This window comes from Hyla sarda, chromosome 1 (genome assembly GCF_029499605.1).
Source record: "Hyla sarda isolate aHylSar1 chromosome 1, aHylSar1.hap1, whole genome shotgun sequence".
In the NCBI taxonomy this organism is placed as follows: domain Eukaryota; kingdom Metazoa; phylum Chordata; class Amphibia; order Anura; family Hylidae; genus Hyla; species Hyla sarda.
Window position 1 is genome coordinate 169,717,718 of NC_079189.1, and position 11,526 is coordinate 169,729,243.

Genomic DNA, 11,526 nt, shown 5'->3' on the forward strand with positions numbered 1-11,526 from the left:
CCTATAGCTATGCCCCTGATGTCCTGATCCAAAATGTCCATATCTTTCAATGTTTGGGATTATAAAATATTTTGGAGTTGGTGTACACAGTTCGAAATGGAACTGGAGTATATGTATTCATATCTGGACCATTGTCAGTCAGTTACATTTAAAGGGGAACTCCGGTACTTAACCCTTTAAAGGGGTTCTCCATTGGACATTTTTTGGGACTAAAAATGTCTGTAGCTCATACAAAATTTGCATACTGAGGAAGGGGTTTAGTTGCAGTACACTGGAACGCGTCTAGACTTAAGACTTTGTCTGAACAGAATACTACAAAGACGCACTGCCCATTCAGAAGCCGACTTAACTTAAACCAGACGCTTATAGACCCGCTGCTCCAGCCGGGCTTTCTATCCATCTGACGCACTCACCTGCTTCTGATTCTACCTTACATGCCTTACATGCTGCCACCACCGCGAGCATTTCCACCGGAGTAAGCCAGCGAGGGTCCGACATTACAACAGCCGCACGCCGCAGCTACGGACCTGCTATATCACTGCTCCCAAACCAAGCCAAAATCAATGCTCTGCTTGTGAAGTAGAACTGCTACTCCCATCATTTTCGGCCCGTCGCAGTACGGGACCAGGGGACACGGTGAGCATTATTCCTCTTCATAGAGACTATAGGCATTTTTAGTCCAATCCACACAAAGGACTTTACAACCAGATATGCAAATTGTCGGTTTAACAGTACAATCCGGATAGTCGGCCATTATTTACAACTGCCGTGCCTCATATATCACTATGAATATATACCATTAGGGCCCTATGGTAATCAACTATATTCAATATTGCTCTGTTCAAATGTTTTTTAATTGAATAATTTTAATTGTATTTTAATAAATATGTTTGCATTGTTCAAACAAACTGTCTTCAAACCATTTTTTCACTGTGCACCCAGTAGGGTGGTATCCTTGAGGGGTGGTTGAAATTTTGTTTCTAGATTTGTAAATTACTTCTATTAAAACATTGTAATCCTTCCAGTTCTTATCAGCTGCTGTTATGATCCACAGGAAGTTCTTTTCTTTTTTAATTTCCTTTTTGTCTGACCACAGTGCTCTCTGCTGACACCTCTGTCCATTTTAGAAACTGTCGAGTGTAGGAGCAAATCCCCATAGAAAACCTATCCTGCTCTGGACAGTTCTTAAAATGAATAGAGGTGTCAGCAGAGAGCACTGTGGTCAGGCAGAAAGGAAAATCAAAAAAGAAAAGAATTTTTTGTGGATCATAACAGCAGCTGATAAGTACTGGAAGGATTAAGATTTTTTAATAGAAGTCATTTACAAATCTGTTTAACTTTGTGGCACCAGTTGATTTAAAATAATAAATGTTTTCCAATGGAGTACCCCTTAAAGGACTCAGGTATTTTTTTTTCATTTTTACATTTTCGTTTTTTCCTCCTCATCTTCTAAAAATGTATAAAACTTTCAGTTCACATCAATAATTTCATAACAAAATCTATGGCGAAACAAAAAAAATAATTTGTGGGACAAAATTGAACAGTAATGGTAATAATCGGTACTTTTTGATTGCTTTTTATAAATTTCCTTTATGGTATATAAAGTGACTTGGATTAAATTTTTTTTAAGTATACGTCATTGACCATGTGGTTTAATTACTGTTAGAATTTTATTTTATTTTAGTACAGACATTTACGCATGGGGCGATACCACATATGTTTATGTTTATTTATCTTTATATATTTTTTTGTTTCAAATGGGAAAAGTGGAGGGGGTCATTCAAACTTTTATTAGGGAAGGGGTTAGTTCACATTTATTAACTTTTTTATTAACTTTTTAACACAGTCCCCATAGTCTATTACATGCCATCCTTGGACTGCATACATTGTTCAATGCTATGATCAGTGTTATCAATGCTCGATTGCTCTAGGCTGCTGAGGCTTTCTGGGCAATCGAGCCACCGATTGGATGGCGAGGAGCCAGGTAAGGGCCCTCCCGTAGTTTTACTGCAGTAATCCCGGCCAGCTCAGCTGAGCTGCCGGGACAGTTTTTTTTTCCTTTATTTTAGATGTCACGATCAACTTTCATTGTGGCATCTAAGGGGGTAATGCCGAGCATCACCGTGATCCGTAATGTCTGGCATTAGGCACGGGTCCCAGCAGCTGATAGCCACCGGAACACCTCGCTATGACGCATGCTCAGCTCCTAAGCCTGTGTCACAGAAGGGGAGCGGACGCAGGGTGTACAGGTACACCCTGCCTCCTTAAAGAGTTAAAAACTATACCTTCAGATAGGGGATAAATGTTTGACTGCTTTTTTGGCACCAGTTGATTTAAAAAATAAATTGTTTTCCATCGGAGTACCCCTTTAAACTAAAAATGGTTAGTCTTTCCGGCTGTCAGTCACTATTGTGCACGTGGATCACCAGAACATACTTAAAGGGGTACTCTGCTGCTCAGCGTTTGGAACAAACCGTGCCGGGAGCATGAGCCATCATGCCCCCTCCAGTAGACTTGAATTGAGGGGGCGGGGCGTGACATCATGAGGGGGTGCGGGCTATGATGTCACGAGCTCCCGGTGCTGGCTCCAGCGCTCGGAACAGTTCGTTCCAAATGCTGAGCAGTGGAGTACCCCTTTAAGAATGAAACCACAAAATGTTAATGAAACATTGAATTAAAGTGTCAGAGGCATGACAGCACGTGGGCCATGCACTGTCTATTAGAGCACATGAGACACATGAGCGCTGTACTGGTGTATCTCCGATGCTCTCATAAACTGTAAGAAATGCCTCGATTGTACTGTAAGAAATGTCTCAAGTGCTCAGGTCTCAGAGGTAAAGATTTGAGGCCTCTGTGTCCATGTGCAGTTTTGATTATGGTTACTCTGCTAATGGGGTCTTGGAAGTAATAACATCAGTTCTGAAATATTATACACAGGCACTATGTATATCTTAGAATATAACACACAATTAAAGCCAGGATGTGGTTGTTTACATAGGGAATCATTGGCTCTTATCTTCTTGGTTTAAAGGATTTCTTTATTGCCATGTCTATGCAGGCAGTGATTTGTCCTACTAGATACTATAACAGTGGATACACAATATAGTGTAAGCATTATAAAGAAACTATGTTAAAACTCTATAAAATTCTGAACAAAATGACCACATCAGGGACTTTTTGATATTATGCAACCACTCAGACCTGCAAGATAATACTAATGCTTTGTTTCTTAGGAAAACGCTAAATTGAGACAATTCTGGACAACCTACCGTACATGTTTGTTTTACAGTATCATTTTATCATAAATCATAATGTCACTAAAGGCCATATTGTTTTTTTGCATATGTCTCCCCATTCCAGTGTCAAATCCTCGCTGGTGGCCGAAGCTCCACATGTCCGCCACATCAGATGCAACCAGACTAACCTCTCCTTTGCCCTTGCATTGCCTCTGCTGTCAACTGCAGCCATGCAATCCCTCCTTTCTTCTCTCCTCTGCCATCTGTGCCAAGTTGCCTGGTTGTCTTCAACTGGTGCCTCCTGGTATGATCAGCCCTGGTGCGCCATTTCATAGAAACAGTGGTGGCTGATTACAATATGTTCTTGTTCTGGCTCTTGTATCTGTATATGTTTTTATATTAAAATTTTAATTTTCTATTCTGATCTTGATCCAGAATTTTGGATCCCATTCTTTGGATTGTTCCCCTAGTGCCTGTTGTACTAATGCTGGTTTTGACCCCTGACTGTCCTCTGACCAAGTTCCTTTCTTATAGTCTGGCCTGTCAAATCATTGACCGATGACCCTTGCCTATCTTTCTGACCAGTGAATCCATTTATCTTTGCAGGGGTTTAGGGTAAAGAATGCGGATTGTAACCCAGTCTAGCCAGATGCAAACCAGTTGTGACTTAGAGGAATCACATCTCCAGTGAAACATCAATTATTCCTGTCTTAAGGTATTTTAGCTATAAACCCATAAGATCATTAAGGAGTATTTCAGCCTCGAAAATTATTAGCAAGATTAGATATGACAAAAATTAGTTCAGCTGCAATACCAGGCACAAACAAATGACAAGCATGAGGCTATTTTTAAAGAAAAGTAATTCCTTTTTAGAATCCCTAAAATTCTAAACAGTCTTCATTAGAAATTTTCTAACATTTAGCTGCTACTCAAAGAAAAATGTGTCTTTCAGTGGTACTTCTTTCTGTCTCAGAAATAGCAGCAGGAAGGGAGGGGGAGGTATACACCAGATCTGATTGTAGACAGGGGGTAAAGAAACCTTGGAGGATAGCTCCCACAAGCTATAGATAGAAAAATGAGCAGATAGAATTTAGACTAATGTAGAGAATCATATAAGTTGTGTTGAGAGGAAAAAACTCATATGCCAAGCAAGATGCCAAGGCTGTACGAGCTAAACTAAGCAAAATGTTTTAGCCCCTTTTCAATTTTGTTCTTCATTTTTTTTTTCTCCTTGCCTTTTAAAATCCATAATTTTCCTACATTTTCCATCTACCAAACCATATGAGGGCTTGTTTTTTGCAGGACCAATACTAATTTAAAGGGGTATTCCGGCTTTAGACATTTTATTCCCTATCCAAAGGATAGGGGATAAGATGTCTGATCATGGGGGCCCGCCTTTGGGACCCCCTGCGATCTCCCTGCAGCACCTGCAGGGAGATCACAGGGGATCCCAGTGGTGGGCCCCCCGCAATCAGGCATCTTATCCCCTATCCTTTGAATAAGGAATAAAATGTCTAAGCATGCGTAAATGTCTGAGCATGCGTAAAATTGTCCTCTTCTGACTTCTATAACTCTTTAATTTTTCCCTACAGAGGGCTGAATGAGGGCTCAATGTTTGTGCCACGATCTGTAGTACCATTTTTGTTTTGATGGAACTTTTTGATCACTTTTTATTCACTTTTTTTTATGGTAAATAAAGTGGCCAAAAATCAGCAATTCTGGACTTTTTTTTTTTTTACATTTCAACATATTTGGTATCACCTTATGCAGAAATGTCCAAGCTATTAAAATATAATGTTTATTAATCCCACATGGTGAGCAGTGTAAATGTAAAATGCGCAAATGCCAGCAGATTTTTGGTCACGTAAAAAGAAAAAAAATAATTATGAACAAAAAGCAATCAAAAAGTTCCATCAAAAGTAGTACTGATAAAAACTACAGATCATAGCACAAAAAATAGCCCTCATATAGCCCCATATATTGAAAAATAAAAATTACAGGGATCAGAATAGTACAATTTTATGTCCTCATATGGCTCTGTGGATGGAATATTAAAAGACTTTTGTCTCTTAAAATGTATGGATTAATGTACATTTATTTAAGATATTTTAATATTCAGAGAAAAAAAAAGCTTTTTGGGCAAAAATCCTTTAACAACTTGTTATTTCAGAAACTGTAAAAAAAAAAAAAAAAAAAAAAAAAAGGACCAGTTTGGTAATTGTATTTTTACTGCAATACCAAAAATATGACATATTATTTGTGTTGGAAATTTATGGAAACCATACTACAATTTCTATATTCAACATTCTCATTCTTTGTTATTAAGAATATTTTGCTGTCATCAAGGCTCCACTAAGTCTATAATTTCATGGTAGAAAGAAATAATTTCTCTGCTCTCTGGTTAGTATTACTGGAGTTTATTTTGAATGGAATTTTTTTTATCTTAAAAAAAAAAATGAAAATATGGGCTTTATTGAGGAACCATGTCTATCATTTACTTTGTTTTACTATTACAGTAACTTAATTGTAAACTATATTTCACTTCTTCATGAAAACACAGTTGTGACCATTGATAGTATGATGTTAAATTTAAGAACGCAATATTATCTGCTGATACATTACATTTGAACCAGAAATGTGTTTGTATACAAACCTATATTATCCTTTTCCATCGGAGAACCTACATGTAGCAAACTACACTAATCAAAACTGATATTGCAATACCAAGAAGGAAAAGTAGTAGAATTATAGAATTTACAGTATTTTTAGACATGTTAATCATATGCAAATATATGCAATATAAAAAAAAATAGAAGCAATATATTCTAAACATCTCGATTTATTCAGTATTGAGTATGAATACCACACACAGGACTACATGTGTTTACACACTTAGGCATGTTTTCAGTAAGGCTATTCATGGTTTCTGATGAAGGTTGCGCCATGCTGAATGCTGAAAGATCCACTGGCAGCTCCCTTTACATTTGTGGACATTCCAGATATGTTCAATGGGAGACAGATTTGAAGACACTACAGGCCATGGTAGTAAATCTAGGCCATGTAGGCTGCTTACAGAAGCGCAAGCAACATCCCGTCTGATGTTGTGCTTAAAAAATGGCTCCTGGGACACTTGCTGAAAAACAGCTCATGGGAGAAATGGTCTTGCCACTGGTTCAACAACAAAATCAACAAAATGTCCACCTGAAATGAAGACTTGAGGGGTTTGGCTACCATGTATTATGCCCCCCCCCCCCCTCCTCCCCCATATCATAGTCCAGTGTAACATTCTCTCGTAAAGGTCTCTTCATGGTGGTCCCCACATGGTCATCATTAAGTCCAAGAAAAAAATCGGGAAAGATTCTGAAGACCTCCATTCCAGTTTCCATTGCCATCCCCTTAGGAAGTTGCCTTGAACAACGAAACACATGGGACCTCTGTGCTAAGGACCCATGCTACTTCTTGATTTGCATAACCTTATTACTATAAGTACAAATGCTATGTATAAACAAAGGCAATCACTTTTCAAGCAGTTGAAATATCATAAGTGCTTCAAGGGAATTTATTGCCTATATTTTTACTGGTTAAAACAAGATACACATTCTATTCTTTTTTTTTTTTTTTTTTGGGGGGGGGGGGGGTTAGTCTTTTTACTTATTTTATTTTCTGTCCATAGTCATAAGAACAACCATCTTTTCTGACCTGCTGTTCTTGCCTGACATGGCATGGTCTCTGAGGTGTGCAAAAGTGGCGACATAGGGTGGGGGAGGAAGTCACCTTTTGTAATTGGTGTGATCCTGTGTTATCTGCCTCCCGCTCTATAGCAGAGGTGTTACCTTATGTAATCCTGCCTGTGATAATAATGAGATGACTGCTGTAAAATGTTCATTATAAAACAGTAAAACTGCAAGGTTTCAAGATTTCTTTTTATTATAGATCATTTGCTGACTTTACATTCCCTTTTATTCTCAGGTGGTTGATTAATAAAATTTCACAGTAAATTTTGAGATTTTACCTACAGCAATCCATGATATTTCCAGCTGGCCCAACATATCTACAAAATCTAGAATTAAAGAAAATCAGCCTGAATGCAGGTGGGCCAGAATGAACATCAACATTTCCACAGTCACCAGCATGTTTTAATCCCAGATGAAGAATTCTAAAAACTGAAGATATAATACGAAGATCTCATCTGGACAGTTGCTTGGTTTAAGCAGTGATATATTGCAGAAACAAAAACATTTTAGGTCATTAATATACCTTACTGCCCTTGGGAATGATATATCCTGGTACATTTATTATTACTGCTCTAGGTTAAGCAATGATAAACGTTGTGTCTGACAGGACCGTCAGTTAGACATTCAAGCAAAATACAAAAGACTTTAGTCTCAACTCCACATGGACATGTTAAGGAATTCAGGAGCTGAGCCCACTACTGGCGAGCGCCAGTTACCAACTGCAGCAAACACTTGCCGCCAGAAACCAGTTTCAGAGATATTTCTGATCCAGGCCATTGCCTTCTTGCCATGCCATGGTCAATAGTGGCCATACAGACAGTGAAATAGAAAATGTAATTGGAAAAATAAAGGACACTACAATATATTAGTACCTGGTATAACCTTCACGCAGGGGTCCTTACATGTATGGCATCTACATCCTAACAAACAATCGAGCCAGTACAGAAGCTGAGCTTGCTTCATGGACAACAGGTGCTGGCTGCTATCAGCATCCAACATTCACTGTCAATAAAAGACAACAGAGATCAAGCTGATGTCAGTCATTTAACACCCTGCAGCAATCAATAGTGATCGCAGCTAAATGACGGGTGCTGTTCTTGTCAGGTGACTGATTGACACCCCCACAATGTGATCTCAGGGTGCCAATTGGTTTCTGTAGCAGCTTGAGGCCTTTACTAGGCCTCGGTGCATGCCATAGTATTTCTGCTGATACAATCTTCCTCATGCAGTCTAGACTAGCAAAGCACAAATCTATCTATGCTATGCAATAGCATAGATCCATATAAACAGTCTAATGATTGTTGAGTAAAGTCCCTTAGAGTCTTAGAGACCTAAAAAGTGTAAAAACAAATAAATAAAAAAACACACACAAATAAAATAATTCCCCTTTTTCCAATTTTTTAATAAAAAAAATAATTTTTTTTTTACACATTTGGTATTCCTTTACGGGGAAATGTACAAATGATTTAGCCTGCATGGTCAAGAGCTTATTTATGTATAATTATTACTATAATCATATAATTTTGCACAATTTCCAAATGGCCAGAATTTACTAGAAAGGATATCCCTTGTAATATCAGCTAATTGTAAAGTTCAAAATTAAGTTACTGCTTGGCACTCAAAGATGCATATGAGCTATGGGCAAAAAATACGCAAGATTTACAAGATCATTTGCATATTTTATGGAAAGTAACTACGGAAAGGAGGCTTTGGAAACTGAACACAGTGTTAAAGCCCCAGGCTCAAGTTTGGAAACCACCACAGCACTAATGACTAAAAAAAATTGAGAACAGGTTACCAAAACCACAGAATGAAGTTGTGGATAAATTCTCCTTTTAACACCCTTTTAGGCTGTGTTCATATGGGGCATTTAATTCTCAGTATCACCACTAAAGACGTTAAAATTTTACTGCTATTTTCTAAAAGCTCTGTAAAAATTGTGCTATTCAGGGGAAAAAATTGTGCAATTACTACTACAATTTTAAAAAATAATAATAAAATGACATGGCAATAAGCATGAACAAAGCCTCATAGGGGTTGTCCAACACTTAAGAACATATTACCTACCAAAGAAGGAGCCACGGAAAGAAGATAAATGAGTATGATTTCATCAGTCACCCACACTATAACCCTGTACTAACAGGTTAGGTAATATGCAGATAATATTGATGACAGATGCCCTTTAAAGTTTGCCATATTTTTATTTATATAACTAGTCTGGCCCCTTAGTAACGTGGCTATAACCCCCACTATTCTGTGTCCCCTCTTGGTTGTCCCCATGCTCTCACCCTGCATTATCATTGTTGTGGTCTGTAGAGGTGAGCTGGAGTTTCAACACATGCTTTAAAGGGGTACTCCACCCCTAGACATCTTATCCCCTATCCAAAGGATAGGGGATAAGATGTCTGATCGCGGGGGCCCCGCAACTGGGGACTCGTGCGATCTCCGTGCTGCACCCAGCATTAATTTAGAGCGCTGGAGGCTCTTGAAGTCACAGCCACTCCCCACTCGTGATGTCATAGTCACGCCCTCTCAATGCAAGTCTATGGGAGGGGGCATGACATCATGAGCGGGGTGTGACTGTGATGTCATGAGCCTCCGGACAAATTCACCAGTCATACGGCATGGTGCAAATTTCGCTCCGTGCACCGAATGTCTGGGATGCCGCAGCCAAGATCATGGGGGTCCCCAGCGCCGGGATCCCTGAGATGTCTAGGAGTGGAGTACCCCTTTACTTTCTCAGTCCTATCCACATACTTAAACCCCACAGTAGACTACCAGCTGTAATTGCATCCACTTTTTGAGGAGTCTGGATTGTTTTTTCAATTTTCTTGAAGTGGAGCTCTTTTTTAAGAAATTAATATTTAACGTTAGGTTTTATAAGTGTTTATCCCCCCCCCCCACCACCACCACCACTACCACCACCCACCTACACTCCCCTGTCAATTGTTTTGTAATGAGTGAATTAAAACTTGTCATGAATAGTGTAGCATGCGCTCCTCCTATCACAGAACATATTTTCGGATAAGCTAGTTTGCATTTTCAGGGATAAAAAGGCATAATAAGGGTCAATGCAATGCACTGCCATAGACAATTAAGACCTTAACTGATCAGTTTTTTTTCAGTAGCTGCAGTTTACACCTCTGAATATGCAGAAATATGTATTATGACATGCCTATATACAAGTATGCCTTCCTGCCAGAACGTATTTACAACTCCTTCCACACTGGTAACATGTCTACTATTATAGTATAGGAGTTTTACCAGCGCAGGGGTTTCTGAGTCCACCTTTCAGCTGTTCCTCATAAACCGGAAGAAACTTTTATTGACATAATAGTCTAAATGGTTTGGCATTCTTAAATTAAAGATGACAACCCTAAACCGGATGCCAAAAGCATGTTTCATTTTGAATAGAAACTGTTGTGAAAGATCACTAGACCATCAATTTTTAATGCAGCATAGTGTAAAGCTAAAGAAAGTTCAGCTCACGTCCACTTCCTGCTAAATAGGTCAGCTTTTGTGGAAAGCAGTTCTTATAAACGCTATAGGTGAAATGTAGGTATGCTCTGTATGTGAAAAACCTACTGAGAAACATTTATTTACTTATATTATGGCATTTTGTTTCATTGGCGTCTAATGCTTAGTCCAGACTTGATCATGTCACATTCTTTATAATTGATCTTATGCAAACGGAAAATTATTATAGGAAACCATTGGCAGCATAAGTCACAGGCATAACTGTGTAAATAGCTACTCAAATGTATAAACACTATTAATGTTACCTCAAAAATGCAGCTGAAGAATGAATTGTGTTTTATCGGTTTATTTTACGGGTTCTCAAATGTAGGACAAATGAACAGGGAGAAGTAATGCACACGGGATCTGGCTCCACATCTTGTATAAAAAATAATGCATTTGTAATGCATTTGATTCAGATTGGAAGTCAAGGATGGCAGGGACTGTTAGAAAGGTATGGTAGCAGATAATAGGTTACATTGTTTCTTGATTAATTGATGTAAAATATTAATACTGTCATCAGGACAGGAGCAAGGACGGGCAGTGCTAATCTTCACCCACAGCCCTGTCCCTACCTAATGGGATTATCCACCCTAGATGGTGGCCCCCAACTGGGTGATAGTCCCTTTCTAGTGCTGCAGAATCTGTTGGCGCTATATAAATAAAATTATTATTATTTATTCTAAGCACAAGGGGAAAGGAAAGCAATGACAAAAGGACCAAAGTCACCCAAGCACTATCAGTACCAAGATGTTATGTCAAAGTCCATTTCAGCAAACATAGGGATAATCAGAAACACAGAAGTGTAGGTATAGGTCCAATTCACTAGGCAAAAGAGGGAAAATCCAAGCAAGGAATCTGAAGCAGAGCAACAGCCACAGAGAATATACAACACATATGAGGCAGTGAGACCAATCCCAGGTGACTGTGGCCATTTAGATATGGTGCTGTCAGACAGTGTAGGAGTTTTATTGGCTTGGCGTCCATGCTGTCTGATAGACTAAGCAGCCCTGCTGTCAGCCATTACAAGGGAGCAACGA

General features: G+C 38.9%; 1 long non-coding RNA gene across 1 annotated transcript; it reads left to right on the top strand.

The window, feature by feature from the left end:
• Positions 1-510: 510 nt before the first annotated feature.
• Positions 511-8,072, top strand: LOC130303122 (uncharacterized). Its single transcript, XR_008853242.1, has 3 exons — positions 511-636; positions 3,843-3,951; positions 7,206-8,072. It is a non-coding gene; the product is annotated as an uncharacterized LOC130303122 (long non-coding RNA).
• Positions 8,073-11,526: the final 3,454 nt, after the last annotated feature.